General features: G+C 39.6%; 1 protein-coding gene across 5 annotated transcripts in view; it reads right to left on the reverse strand.

Annotated features, from left to right (window-relative positions):
- Grid2 (glutamate ionotropic receptor delta type subunit 2) overlaps positions 1-15,773 on the reverse strand; it is a 1,534,794-nt gene that overhangs the window by 456,932 nt on the left and 1,062,089 nt on the right. The window lies entirely within an intron of this gene.

Here is a 15,773-nt window from a genome sequence, read left to right on the forward strand (position 1 = left end):
TGTGTGATACCTCTTGTAATAGCTGGTATGAAAAACTTATCTCTTTTAACAGAAAATGAAGCAATCAGAAATGCCATATCTTGCCTTTAAATACCATCATATGGCATATGTCAGAAGCCAACATGCTTTACAAGAATCTCAGAGGACATCTGAATTAATGAGGAGTCACACATTCACCAGTGGCTCTATCACCATAATGTGCTAGTTGGAAGAATAAAAGTACATGTAACCCTTGCAGAATTTCTCACTAATATATCAGTTACTGCATAACTTAAATTCTCTCAGGGCCCTAATCTGCCATTTAATTGTACATTGCTTTTAGTGGAAAAAGACCTTTAAAATATTAAAAATATTTTATATAGGTAGAAGAACAATTGCTTTTATATAGGAAATAATCAGATATAAAATGTATGTGTGCTGTATGTGCACATGCTGTGTGTGTGTGTGTGTGTGTGTGTGTGTGTGTGTGTGTGTGTAACTATTAATAGCACACAAAAACATAATATGGATTTTGGTCAGTGCTATTAATTTTCTTGGAATATTTTGACAATATTCTTTCCATGAAAATCTTATGTTATTGCCTCTTGTAGTATCCAGATCTGAGGGATACTGGTTTTAAAATTACTACTTTCAAATGTCAGAGCAATAAAAATTGATGAGTCTCAGTTAAAACTAAGGAGGAAAGAAAAAAATGATGAGGCTCCAGTTAATGAATGCCAGGTCTAGAAACAGATCTGATGAGGGAACAGGGTTTGTGCACAGTGGGAATGTTGTCAGGCTCTTATCACAATGCCAGGTTCACGAGCATTCACACTGAGATTGGTTCTGTGGGTGTACAAGGCAAAAGCATAACCCAGCTTCAGTTGTATTTAGAAACAATTTGATTAATTGAGTGCTTACAGGGACATCTGGTTACTTGTGCCATTTCTCCAATAATGATTTATTTCTTTGTACTGAGTTTTGTCTGTAGCTTCCAGAGTCATCAACATACTGGCAAATCTCCCTCACAAACAAACAACTTGGGTGCTTCTTATAAAAGCTTAAGCATCTCTTTAAGCTCCCAAAAGGTGTTTAATTAAGAGAACTGAAATGTGCTCAATTTATTGCGAGAGACAGAGATGTCACAATATGATCAACAAAGCCAGGTTTTTCCTTATTAAGATAATTTGGAAAAGCTTGATAATTGTTGGTTTCAACTGTAAGAGCACATTAAATTCATACCATGATATGTCATTCTTAGTTACATAAAAGTCTAATTAGAACTTAGATCCAATTAGCAAATCCAAATGTGTTGAAAAGTCTAATTATCAGAGATTGTGTAGCCCTCTTGCCAAATTTACAACCTTATGGAAATTCCTTTGAGCTTTTGTTCTTTTCTGAGGTCACCCAGAATCTATCCTCAATTGCATTGTTTGACAAGCACTTTCTAATTACTTCAAGATTTTATTTTTCTAGACTAAACATTGGTGGGGAAATGGCAATGGCAATGCTGACATTAGTCAAGTCCTAGATCCCTATATGCTGGTCACTGGATGCCAGCTTAACAATGGCATTGGAAGACTTATTAATAAAGATATGGACCTGCTGCTTCAGCAAAGACACATTTCTTTTTGCCTCCAGAGGTGTCTTTAGAGTTTGATCAAACTGTTGTTAGTTTGCCCATAGACCTGATATCTATCGCACCAATTGACCTTGGCTGTCTCTGGGCAAGTGCTGTTATGTTAGTAGTGAGGTTGGACCAATATACAACATGGTATAGAAAGATCACGAACCCTCAAGTTCTGAGTTTCTCTGAATCTTTGCCTCCTTCAAATACAACTAAATACAGTAACTATTATATAAATTCTAATGTGTTCTCTTACATTTAAACTGGAAATATCAACAAAAAAGTAGAGCAGGTAGAAATGGGTAAATAATCATAAATGTTGGACAATGTGGATTTCAAGAATTAATGTCATTCTCAATACTAGGTACTACAGTGAGATACTTCCAACCCACCATTAAAATATTTGACCCAAAGTTGTTCCTGTATTAATGAAATGCAGGGATAATAATGAAGCAAAGGCTGAAAGAATGGCCGACCAGTGACCAGCCCAAGTTGGGACTCATCCCATGACAGGCACCAATCTTTACACTGTTACGGATGTCATGTTGTGCTTGCAGACAGGATCCTAGCATGGCTGTCCTCTGAGAGCCTCTACCAGTAGGTGATTGAGACAGATGCAGACACAGTCAACCATTAGACTGAGGTCTATGACCCCTAAGGAAGAGTTAGGGGGAGAAATGAAGGGGCTGAAAGGGATGGCAACCTCACATGAAGACCAATAGTGGACCCATGGGAGCTCCCAGACACTGAGCCAACAACTAAAGAGCATATAAGAGCTGGTCAAAGGTCCCCGGGCAGGGCACATATAGCAGAGGATTCCCTTGTCTGGTGTCACTGTGAGTAGATGCACCTAATCCTATAGAAACTTTTTTTTTTTTTTTGTGGTTTTTCGAGACAGGGTTTCTCTGTGTAGCCCTGGCTGTCCTGGCACTCACTTTGTAGACCAGGCTGGCCTCGAACTCAGAAATCCTCCTGCCTCTGCCTCCCGAGTGCTGGGATTAAAGGGGTGCGCCACCACGCCTGGCCCTATAGAAACTTTATGCTCTAGTGATGGGGATGCTGAGGGAGGGGTGAAGAGCAAAAATTTATAATTTTGGGTCTTATAGCAATGTGGTATCTAAGTTAAAAAAATTCAGGGCTAAATGTTGTGAAGAACAGACCCAGGCGGGTCCAGGCACAGCCACACCCACCCTATAGCTGGGAACGTCCGGCCATAAAAGATAAAGAAAAGAATGCAGAAACTGGCCAGGGCTATCAAGGCTGACTAAATGGCCATCTGGCAGGATGGCGCCTCCCGGGCAGTGCCTCTCTCTGGCCCACCATAAATCATACATCAACCAGGTGTCCTGCTGACCTCGATAAGTCCCAGGCCCTTGTGCCTCCCTACGCCTTAGCTGGCACTTACTACCCTGTTAACTTGTAACCCCGCTAACATTTAAATGAGCCAATCATGTACAACCACGTCAATTCTTCTTACTCCTCCCTTTTGGTTTGTGATTTTTGCCTTTATAAGCCTGTAAGAAGTTTGGGCCGGGGTCGAACTCCTCTGCCCGCTGCGCAGTACATGAGTCTCGACCCCAGCATGCTGGTTTGAGCGCTCCTTTGCTCCTTCGTTGTTTGTGTGCCATTAAAGCCTCCTGTGGTTACAGCAAGTTCGGTCTCAGCGTCTCACTGGGTGTGCCACCTTCCCGAGACTTGAGTGAGGGTCTCCCTTTGGGGGTCTTTCAGGGGCACCCTCTAAGAGGTGAAGGAGATGGGGGATGGGGTGAAGAACTATGCAAGGGGAGTTCAGGGGGGAACATTTCAGATGTAAATAAATATAATAATTAATAAAATAAAAATGAATAAAAATGTGAAAAAAAAGAAATGAGTAAATATTTGTCATCCTACTTTGGCAATAGTTTGAACATTATTTATGTATGCTATATGACGTTTCTTCTCATTTTGTCCTCTAATTTTCATGTGTGTAATACTGTCACAAAACATACAAAATTACATGCATACAGGTTGTAACACAACTTGGCTTTCTCAATGATTTTCAGTTTTCTGTGAAGTTATTTTATTTGTGCCATCTTATGTGCTTGATAATTAGACTTGCTATGTTGTTCATGTCTCTTAATAACCATAGATTGTACTTTGAGATTTGTGTTGCTCTTCGATATGAGTATATAAGAGAGTACATAAGCATTCTTATGAGTGTATGAAGCCAGAGTAGTAGGTATTTCTATATAGACCACATCTTGAAAGCATTCATAAATAATTTCTGAGTGTCAGTCACAGAGCTGAAACCTTTATGCAGGACGTTGAAGTGTCACAATGACTGTTATGAGATGGCCCTGTTACCATTATTTCTCAGACATCACACATAAGGTCTTACATAAGGACATATATCTACTAAGAGATGAAAACTGGGGTTACAACTAATTGTATTTAAGTTCCATTTTCTGGATTATAAATGAATTTTGTCTCATGTGTTATGAAACCTGTTCATAGATCCATGATATATTTGAGGTGGTAGAAAATATATTCATGTTTCTATGTTAAGGAAATTGAGGTTCAGAACTGTGAACCTCCCTGGTTTTCTCAACATAGGACTTACAAGGCAAAATTGTCATCATAATTGTATATCCATAATTGTAACATTTACATACTATACAATGTTTAAATTACATAATGGTTTGACATATATTAACTCATTTAATTATCACAACCTTGAAGGAAGAGACCATTTTGTCTCCTTTTTAGAAAAAGGATCTGAGAACAGACAGGTGTTCTCTCTATATATCTTATATTGTTTATCTGTATAAGCAGTCAAGATGGCTAACCATTGACTGGCCCAAATTGAGATCCACCCATGGGAGAGAGACACTCCCAATACTATTACTGATACTCTGCTTTGTTTGCAGACAGGACCCTAGCATAACTGTCTCCCAAGAGGCTTCATCCAACAGCTAATGGAAACAGATGTAGACGCCCACAGCCAAACATCAGGCAGATCTCAGGGAGTCTTGTAGAAGAGTGGGAGATGGAATTGAGAAAGCCAGAGGAGTCAAGGGCCTATAGAGGACCTACAGAGTCAACCTGGACTCATGGGGCCTCACAAGATCCTGGGCTACCAACCAAAGAGCATACAGAGGCTGGACCTAGGCCACCCCTCTACATTTGTAGGCAATGTGCAGCTTAGTTTTCATATGGGTCTGCTAACAATTGGAGCAGGGCCTGTCTCTGACTCTGTTGCCTGCCATTGGATTTCCTTTCCCTACCTGAACTGCCCTTTGGAGCTCAATAGGAGAGGATGCACTTTGCCCTGCTGGGATTAGATGTCCCAGGGTGGGGTAGTTCCCAAAGTGTCTTCCACTTCTCTGAGAAGAGAGGGTAATGGGATAAGGGATTTGTAAGGGCAGAACTGGGAGGAGAGGAGGGAGTGGTTGTAATTGGGATGTACAGTGAATAAAAAAATAATTTATGGAAAGAGAAAAAAGATGGCAGGAAATAAGTAGTAGAGGAGAATAATGAAATAAACATAAAGTGCTCAAAATATTGGAATTTCCTGTTTGGAGAGATCACTTTAGTTAAAATAAATGCCAAACTCATTTGATTTCCTGTATGTGATAATGATATGTCTGAAACAGTGTAAGATAGCCGGTGAAATGAACAATAGCAGCACGCAGTACAAGGCCACACATGCACATCCTTTAGATGGATAGCTCAGGTATTAAGATCTCTTAGTTTCTGTTCTTGCACACTCATCTCCCTAAGGTACACTTCCAATTATTCTGCTTGATGATAACAAGTTCTTCTGATAAAAGGCAAGACAAACTAAGTGACATTCACATGTGTTCAAACTAAATCACTGTCTACAAGAAATAATATCCCTTGAAGCAGAACAGCTCTGAGCAGCAAAAGGTTTGAGGAATCCTGAAGGGATTTCGCCCAGAATCAAACCTAGAGCTTCTCCAGCTCCTCTGCTTTCATTGTTTGAAATTCTCCTTAACTTGACATCTCTGGCAGTGTTGGGAAGACTGTTTTTTGTCTGGTTGTGGTTTTGCTTTTGTTTCTGTTTTTTATTTTTTTATTTTTGTTTTGTTTTGTTTTGTTTTCAAAGAAACTGGAGGCATGTAGTGGAAATACACACAGTCTCTCCCTCTCTAAAGATAACCTCCAGAAGAGGAAACTGGATGCCCTGGAGCTGGAGTTACAGGTGGTTGCAAGCTAATTTGGAGTAGGTTCTGTGAATTGAAATTCATTCTTAACTCTGAGCGTCTATCCAGTCTTACCAATGAATACAAGCTCTCTATTCAGTCAAATGCTCTCCAAACAAAAATAAGTGAAAGTTACTCCTCTAGCATATAAATTGCAGAAAGTCTCCCTGTTAATAATGAAAAGGATTTACTATACGGGGACTGGGGAGATGCCTCCGTGAGTAAAGTGCTTCATGCACAAGCATGGGAATTGGGGTTCTAATTCCCCAGGAACTTAAAGCTAGGCACAGGTGATGTACACACTTCTAGTACGAGATCTTAGGGACTTGCTGGTTAACTAGTTTAGCTAAAACATAGACATCCAGAGAGAGACATTATTTAAAAAAAGAAAATATGTAAATAAACACTTAAACTCCAACTTTGTCCTCTACATGTGCATGCACACATGTGTATATTCATTCACAGACACACACACACACACACACACACACACACTCATTGTTCAAGGTAAAGACCAGAAATTCTACATCTTTACTACTGTAGTATATAGATTTCCTGTGTTTTCTCTTATTGCCTGAAGTCATTTCAGAACCTTTAAAATGCTTAGTGCTCTAATTATTTCCTTCACTGGAGCTTTGGCAATAATAACCATGTAGCCTCAGTTAAATCAATGGAATAGCTTGTGTTCAACAAACTGGCTGATGCATTTGCATGAGCACAGTAGCTCTTAACATTATGCATGCTAACGATCAACTTTATATATTTACTCTTCTCTCCCCACACCCAGCAATGCTTTCACTTTTCATTGGCCGCAGGCTGCAAAGGATGACTCTTGACTTGGGAGTTTCACATCACTGTTTTTCAAACAGTGTTGGATGTCAAAAAGAACTGAACTGTTCAACTTTAATTTTATGCTTAATAGTTTGTAGACTTTAATAAGGGGAGTCAAAAGAACTATAATTGAATATGAATGGAATGACCAGTGTTTATGAGCTGTACTCACATGGAACAAAGGAATTCTGGCTATATTATCAAAGCACCGGGGAGGACTTGACACACCCTCTGCTGAGAACTTATGCTGCTCATTGGGCTTCAGCTACTTGCTTCCTCAGCCTTCAGGCTATAATGGAAACTGCAAAAGATACCGCCATGCTATCTTTAAAGGCAGTCATTTAGAAGCATGCAGAATTCATTTGGCAAATGTTGACTCTGTAATGATCTAGAAATATAGAGAAAAATACATGTGTCATATTGAGTCAGAAACACCCTTTATAAAGCGGCATGGCAATGTTTTCTGTTTAGATATGCACAGGAGTGTGGTGGCCTGCTAATCGTTCTAATATTAATTCTCTTTATGATATTTTCCACCAGTAAAGTAGTTTCAATTTGTAAGACTTGCTCCCTGGGGCATAGTTATGAGCTCCTGTGGGTATGCTCCTATATATGGGCCATTGCCATAGTCTTTCTTTGAGCTTTGAGTCTTTCTGGGAGTGGCCTCTATGTTTAAGTTTCTAGCAGGAAAATGACTGAAAAAAAAAAAAAACAAAACAAAACAGAAAAGAATCAACTGATACATCCGAATCTCATGGTGCCAAGGTTAGTCCTCAGCCTTGTGTAGTAAGCTTTGCATGATCATTTCACTCATAGGCAAGATTATTCAAAAACATGCTGGAGCACTCGAGGTATGAAGCCCATCAACTATTTCACACCTTTATTCTAAGGTCTCTGCTCTATAGGTGTCATTTGAAAGAGCTGGCAGGCAACACCATCTTAACTAAGCTATTTAAATTTCTTAATTGGAATTGGGTGTGGATTTGAAATCTGTGATAGACCAGGTTGTTGCCTACCTTGCCCCTGGGTGTACTTGGCTTGTCACAGTGTAGTAGGTAGTATAGGGACCAGATAGTGCCAATAGATGAAGGCATGAGTTAAAAACACATGGTTTCCTTATTGTTATTCATCTTCCTGTGTCTCTGACTAAAACTATGTTCAACAAATCCCCCAAAAGTCCCAATGTGAGGCTGGGTCTTCCTCTATACTGCACCTCTACAGCTCTCTTTATTTTTCAGGATGGTTTATCTCGCTCAAATCAAATGTGATTAGCATTGCATTCCCATCTTGACAGAATATTGTTTTTCTATAATATCTTAGCATTTAGTGATTACACTCCTATAAAGCTTGTTGTATTTTCTTTTTGTTTCATCTTGTATTGAAGCCACCTGGCAGCTCAACTCCCACTAGGTCACTTCAGTCCTTGACATTATTCATTTAGTAATGTTTGTGTTTACTGAAGACTTCTTGTGAGGCAGAAATGGTACCAAGCTCTGTATGTAATTTAACTTATGTTTTTGTTCCAAATGTGTCAGGAAAGCACTAAGATTTTCCAATTTTAACAGATGTAGAAATGGAGGATTAGAAAGTTTAATTGAATACAATTTTCAAAACACAAGAAAATCAAGAAGAAGGAAGACCAACATGTGGATACTTGATTCCTCCTTAGAATAGGGAACAAAATACCTATGGAAGGAGTTACAGAGACAAAGTTTGGAGCTAAGATGAAAGGATGGACCATCCAGAGACTACCCAGCCTGGGGATCCATCCCATAATCAGCCACCAAACCCAGACACTATTGCATATGCCAGCAAGATTTTGCTGAAAGGACACTGATATAGCTGTCTCTTGTGAGACTATGCTGGGGCCTAGCAAACACAGAAGTGGATGCTCACAGTCATCTATTGGATGAAACACAGGGCCCCCAATGGAGGAGCTAGAGAAAGTACCCAAGGAGCTGAAGGGGTCTGCAACCCTATAGTTGGAACAACAATATGATCTAAACAGTACCCCCAGAGCTCGTGTCTCTAGCTGCATATATAGCAGAAGATGGCCTAGTTGGCCGTCATTGGGAAGAGAGACCTCTTGGTCTTGCAAACTTTATATGCCCCAGTAGAGGGGAATGCCAGGGCCAAGAAGTGGGAGTGGGTGGGTAGGGGAGCAGGGTGTGGGGCAGGTACAGGGAACTTTTGGGATAGCATTTGAAATGTAAATAAAGAAAATACCTAATAAAAAACTAAAATAAAAATTTAAAAAAGCTACAAAGGCAACCGCAAAAAAGAAAGAAAGAAAGAAAGAGAGAGAGAAAGAAAGAGAGAAAGAAAGAAAGAAAGAAAGAAAAGAGAGAGAGAAAGAGAAAGAGAGAGAGAGAGACAGAAAGAAAGAAAGAAAGAAAGAAAGAAAGAAAGAAAGAAAGAAAGAAAGAAAGAAAGAAAGAAAGAAAAAGAAAAGAAAGATTAATTGACCTGTTTCAGGTTGTTTAGCTAGCTAGTGATAGGGCAAGAATTTGAACACAGCGGGGTTAGATTTAGAAACTGTTCAGGCATTCTGAACTTAGTCAGTACAATGCCTTTTCAGATGGAAGTAAAACAAAGTGCATATAGAAAGATCTGACAGGCTTTTGAAAATTTATGTTCCCATGTCAGGTCTTGAGGAAGCACAATTGCCTCTGCTAAAAACTCCTTTGTGTTCCAACGATTCACACTCATCTTCTGCTAAATGGAACTGAAGACCTACATACATGGAGGTCTAGCACACATAAAGAAGACATCCTAGTTTGTGAATGGGTTCTGTGACCATGTCAGTGTGGGAAGATTGGCTTGTAATGACTGGCGAGAAATACATGAACACTGAACTGGATTTTCACGGTTAGTTTTCTTTTTCCTGAAAAATGAGTGTTTTTGAATCGTAGTTTTTTCTACTAAGATGTAATGTGTTGTTCATAAAATGAATTCTGTATTTGTCTTTCACAAAGCTTATTAGTGAAGAATTAATTTTGTGAATTTTGTGGATGATTTCTTTTCTTTTTTTTTACTATATTTCATTTGTCCAGCCTAGTGGTTCACAATCTGCCTAATGCTGTAACCCTTTAATACAGTCGCTTATGTTGTAGTGACACACCAACCATAAAATTATTTGGTACTGCTTCATAACTAATTTTGCTACTGCTATGAATTGTAATGTAATTTGTGGAGATAGATAACTGCACAAAGGTTTATGACCCACAGATTGAGAACGGGTCTAATGTATTTATGTGTGTGTATGTACTTGCCCCACTGCATATATGGAGATCAGAGGAAAGTTTGTGGGAGAATACCTTTCTTTTTGCCATGTGGGGCGTAGGGTTCAAAATCAGGCTTTCTTGCCAAGCATCAAGTGACTTTTCCTACTGAGCTATTCCATGATCCCAGGAAGTTTCTTATATTATCAGAAAACCAAATTCTTAGCGTTTTTTCTTTTAAAAAATTTATTCATCTATTATATATATATGCATGCTCTGTCTTTATGCACACCAGGAGAGTACATCAGATCAGCCACGATGTGGGAAGTCTGCTGGGAATTGAACTCAGGACCTCGGGAAGAGTAGTCAAGTACTCTTAACCCCTGAGCCATGTCCTCAGCACCAGCAAACCAAATTAATACACCTAAAAACATGAGGACTATAAATGCTCTCATTAGTAAAGACCATTGTATCAATTAAAAAGATACTTCTAGAAACATTTGCAAAGCCCTCAACTTAATTTTCTTTGTAGATGTGCATCGGGTACCTAGAATGCTATTTAGCATACAGTTTATAAGTAGTTGATAGTTGACAAATGAATTAATTGACTTTATTTTTTTCAAAAAAAAAGAAAAAAAGAAGAAAGAAGAAAAAGATAACACTCCTAACTTTAGAGGAATTTTTTAGCATGGTGTCGTTACCCTAAGGTGAGAGATGAAGCAACTGATCACTTGAAAGCTGTCTAGCAATTGTTTAATATGATTAAATGCCTAACCAAAGCCATTTTTGTGAGGAACAACGGGCTTATTGTTCAGGCTTCCTTGTCACACTCATTGTAGACTGTGTAATCAACATTATAATCAGTTTACCACATGCATAGTATCGTGCATCTAAGTCACCCAGGGTTTCTCTATGAGGCTGCTCTTGCTCACACATCTGCTCAGATTCAATATACAAAGGAAGAAGTTGGGATTCTCTGTGAATCATCAAAGAGCTGGCTATGCCTGTGAATATCCTTAATGTCTTTGAAGACAATTTTAATTTCACTGCAGAGGATTACAAACATTTAAACAATTGAGACTTGCATAAGTAAAGAATTCCACATTAAGTATAGTGTAAAATGCTAGCATATACATAATTACCATGTCTTTGTGGATTTGTTTTCTTGTCTTTTTTTAAACCATATGTTTTACATATTTTCCTTATGCATTCATTGTCAAGGAATAGCTAGAAAAATGCACATCTCTAGAAAATCAAGAGAAGGAGCAAGACAAATGTTGAAAGGGAGGCCCAGACTAACTGATCACAACAATGTGTTATAGATTCAGCAATGAACAGTGTAGTGGACACTACACTATTTGAAGCTGTCCATCCCTCAACTCAAGAACAACAGCATGTAGCCACATGTGCATCTAGTCTACCTCGGCCTTGACACAGTAGCTATCGGTAGTCTGTCTTCACATCTAGAACCTCAGCCACTAGCACAATCTGCCTCTACTATTCTCATTTATCCATCTAGAACCACACATTAAAGAGTAGGACATATCAAAGCAACCATATACACAATATAAATTAGAAAGTCATGACCACTCTGAAATCCCTAGGAAATAAAGGTTCAGAAAAAACTAAGAACTTAATTTTGTATCTCAGTTTGAGTCTTGGTACAGAGGCATTCTACAATCATTGGGGGTAGGGGTGGGGGAGGAATGGAAAAAGAAAAAAAAAAGAAACCTAGCAAACCTCAAGTAAAAAGAAAATACTGTATTATTGTACTCATGTATCTTTTCCTCAAAAAATTAAAAAGCATTAAAAAAACAAACAGTAGTGGTCCTAGAGGTACCCACAAATATCATAGGCTGCTGTCAAGTCTATTGGGTGCTCTCTATAACATTATGTCCAGGCCCTGTTGCTGAAGAAAGCATGTACTTATGTCATAGAACATGGACAAGTTGATCTGTGCTCCAGTCGAAGCCTCTCCTTTAATGGCTAGCATCCAGGGTCCTTGACAGTACTCTGTATGCTTCTAAAGGGAAAGAATAATCACCAATGTCACTGAGCTACACAACTGTGACCTATAATAGTGACCTGCCTGCAAGACATCTTGGTGTAATACTGGCATTTTTTTATTGGATTTAAGGCCCATGCCACAAGATGGAATCTATAATGCACACTGATGAAGGGTCATGAACCTGAGACTAGATAGATCATGGGCCCTAGGAGAAAATCTTCTACTATAATGACATATCACTAAGCCCATATATTCATGTCTTGTTTGACCCATATAAAAGATACTTACTCTTGCAGTAGATGGAAACCAATATAGAGACCCCAAATAGACAATATGCAGAGTCAGCAATTTTAGGGCATTCAGTCCTAAATGGGAGGTATTTATCAAACCTTTTCTCACAAGGCTCAAGGGTCTAAGCAGAAGAGAATGTGGAAAGATCGTAAGGGCCATAGGTGGTAGATGACTCTAAGGAAACAGTGTTTTCCAGACACAACAGGACTGATACATATATGGACTTACAGAGACAATGACCCTGTGCAAAAGCCAAATCAGTTCCAGTGCTAGCAGTGAAAAGGGAGGGGAACACAAAGTCCTACCCCCAAACAAAAAGCTATTTGCAGTTGATACCTGCTGGTAAAGAGGAAGTGAATTGTCTCAAATAGAGTATTACTAGGAATATCAACCACATACTCCAGGTCAAGCCTCATGCTCAGGAGTAGTTGTTGAACTGTAGAATCCAAAATAAGTTCAAGACCACCTAGTCCCTTCCCCTCTGAAGGGACTTTCAGAAACATAGCAGTCAAAATGACTAAGTCTACAGCTGCCAAAACAAAATGTACTCAGAAAAATAACCATGACAAGATTAGCAGTTCCCAGAGAAATTCCCCTACCCTGCCCCACACTGAATTCTGAGAAAAAACACAAACCGCCCTGACCTTGCTAGAATTTCCTGTGACATTAATAGCCATGATGTTAATAGCTGACTCATAAGTTCAAAATGTACTGCTGCTTTGCTGATAATCCATCAAAAGGGCAGGCAGAGTGAGAGACTAGGCCAAAGGGTTACTTAGTTACCCTATACAAACCAACCAATGTCTGAAAAGATTACTTGCTACACCAATGAGAATAAGCCATCTAGCCCTGTTGCCTAAATCTGCCCCTTATAAGGTATAAACAGTGTGTTCTACACATGCAGCTAGAGACATGAGCTCTGGGGATACTGGTTAGTTCATATTGTTGTTTCAACTATAGGGTTACAGAGCCCTTCAGCTCCTTGGGTGCTTTCTCTAGCTTATCCATTGAGGGCCCTGTGATCCATTTTATAGATGGCTGTGAGCATCCACTTGGAAGAGAGGCCCCTTGGTATTGCAAACTTTATATGCCCCAGTACAGGAGAATGCCAGAGTCAAGAAGTGGGAGTGGGTGGGTAGGGGAGCAGGGTGGAGGGAGGGTGTAGGAAACTTTTGGGATCGCATTTGAAATATTTGAAAATATCTAATAAAATAAAAGGAAAAAAAAGATCACTATGGCTGCTCACAAGCAGTGACTACAATCAACTTTTGAACAGTCACAAATGGCTTACTTTGAAAGTGTCTTCACACTGAAAACTCTCACATGTTGCCAATGTGACCTTGGTGACCATCACTCCTAGACTTTCTAACTTTCACTGTTGTAGGTTTGAAATTTGTATAATGTAAATTTCTCCTTGCAAAAATTTACTACAGACAAGATTTCTATTTTCTATGTTTAATTTGCTTATACTTTTTTCACGTTATAAAATTGATTTTTGAAAAGCAAGAGCAAAAAAAGGTGTATTCTTTCTTTGCTCGGGGTTTCTCCTCTCGCCTGCTTGCTGAGGGGGGTCCCTAATGTGTTGGATCAATAAAAATCCTCATGCGACTTGCAGTAATGGTGATCTCTGTGGCCTTTGTGAGTGAGGGTCTTTTGACGGACTCCAACAGAACAAAATTGGATTCCATGTTTTCTGTGTGTGCTTTTTGTTTTGTGTTGATTTTTTTGTCTTATTGGTTTTTGTTTGCTTTGAATATTAGTTTTTTAAAATTAGTTTACTTTTTACACTCCTTATTTTATTTCCACCACCACCACCACCCTCCAACTTTTCCATATCCCATACCTCCTCCCCACCCAACTGTCTCCACATGGATGTTCCAATACCCTCACCCCGCCTGATCTCTAAACTCCCTGGGGCCTCCAGTCTCTTGAGGGTTAGGTACATCATCTCTGAATGAAAACAGACCCAGAAATCCTCTACTGTATGTGTGTTGGGGGCCTCATATCAGCTGGTGTATGCTATCTGTTTGGTGGTACAATGTTTAAGAGATCCCAGGGGTCCAGGTTAATTGAGACTGCTGGTCCTCTTACAGGATTGCCCTTTTCCTCAGCTTCTTCTAATTCAATAGCAGGAGTCAACTGCTTCTATCCATTGGTTGGGTGTAAATATCTGCATCTGACTCAGCTGCTTGATGGGTCTTTCAGAAGGCAGTTATGATATGTCCCTTTTGTGAGCACTCCATAGCCTCAGTAATAGTGCCAGGCCTTGGTACTTCCTTCCCCTTGAGCTGAATCCCACTTTGGGCCTCTTGCTGGACCTTCTTTTCCTCAGGATCCTCTCCATTTCTATCCCTGTAATTCTTTCAGACAGGTATAATTATGGGTCAGAGATGTGACTGTGGGATAGTGGCCCCATCCTTCACTTGATGTCCTGCCTTCCTGCTGGAGGTAGGCTCAATAAGTTCCTCTCTCTACTGTCTGGCATTTCATCTAAGGTCCCTCCCTTTGAGTCCTGAGAGTCTCTGACTTCCCAGGTCTCTGGTGCATTCTGGAGGGTTCCCCCAACTTCCTATCTCCCTAGGTTGCCTGTTTCCATTCTTTCTGCTGCCCCCCAGGACTTCAGTCCTTTTCCCTCACCCAATACCAGATCAGATTTCCCTCTCTTCCTCACTATGCCCCTCCTGTCCAATTTCCCTCCCATGTCCCACCCTCCCTCCCCACTTGTGATTTCTTTCTTCTCTCTCCCAAGTGAGACTGAGGCATCCTCACTTGGGCACTTCAGCTTGTTGACCATTTTGAGTTCTGTGGAATGTATCTTGGGTATTTTATACTATTTACTATTATTATTATTATTATTATTGCTAATTTCCACTTACTAGTGAGTATATACCATGCATGTCCTTTTGGGTCTGAGTTACCTCACTCAGGATAATATTTTCTAGTTCCATCCATTTACCTGCAAAACTCAGGATATTCTCATTCTTAATAGCTGAGTAGTATTCCACTATGTAAATGAACTACATTTTCTGTATCCATTCTTCTGTCGTGGAACATCTAGGTTCTTCCCAACTTCTGGCTATCACACATAAGACAGCTATGAACATAGTGGAAAAAGTGCCCCTGTAGCATATGGGACATCTTTTGGGTATATTCCCAAGAGTGGTATAGCTGGGTCTTCAGGTAGATCTATTTCAAATTTTCTGAGGAACCTCCAGATTGATTTCCAGAGTGGAAAGGACATAATCAATAAGATAAATTGGCAACCTATAGATTGGGGGAAAAATCTTCACTAACTCACATCCAATAGAGGGCTAATATCCAAAATATATAAAGAACTCAAGAAGTTAATCACCAAAACCACAAACAACCCAATCAAAAGATAGGGTATAGAACTAAACTGAGAATTCACAACTGAGGAATCTCGAATGGCTGGGAAGCACCTAAGAAATGTTCAAAGTCCTTAGTGGTCAGAGAAATGCAAATCAAAACAACCCTGAGATTCTACCTTACACCAATCAGAAAGGCTAAGATCAAAACCTCAGGTGACAACACTTGTGGGAAAGGATATGAAGAAAGAGGAACACTCCTCCATTGCTGGTGGGATTACAAACTGA

This window comes from Mus caroli, unplaced genomic scaffold, assembly GCF_978045245.1.
Source record: "Mus caroli unplaced genomic scaffold, Mus_caroli_1 scaffold_7, whole genome shotgun sequence".
In the NCBI taxonomy this organism is placed as follows: Eukaryota; Metazoa; Chordata; class Mammalia; order Rodentia; family Muridae; genus Mus; species Mus caroli.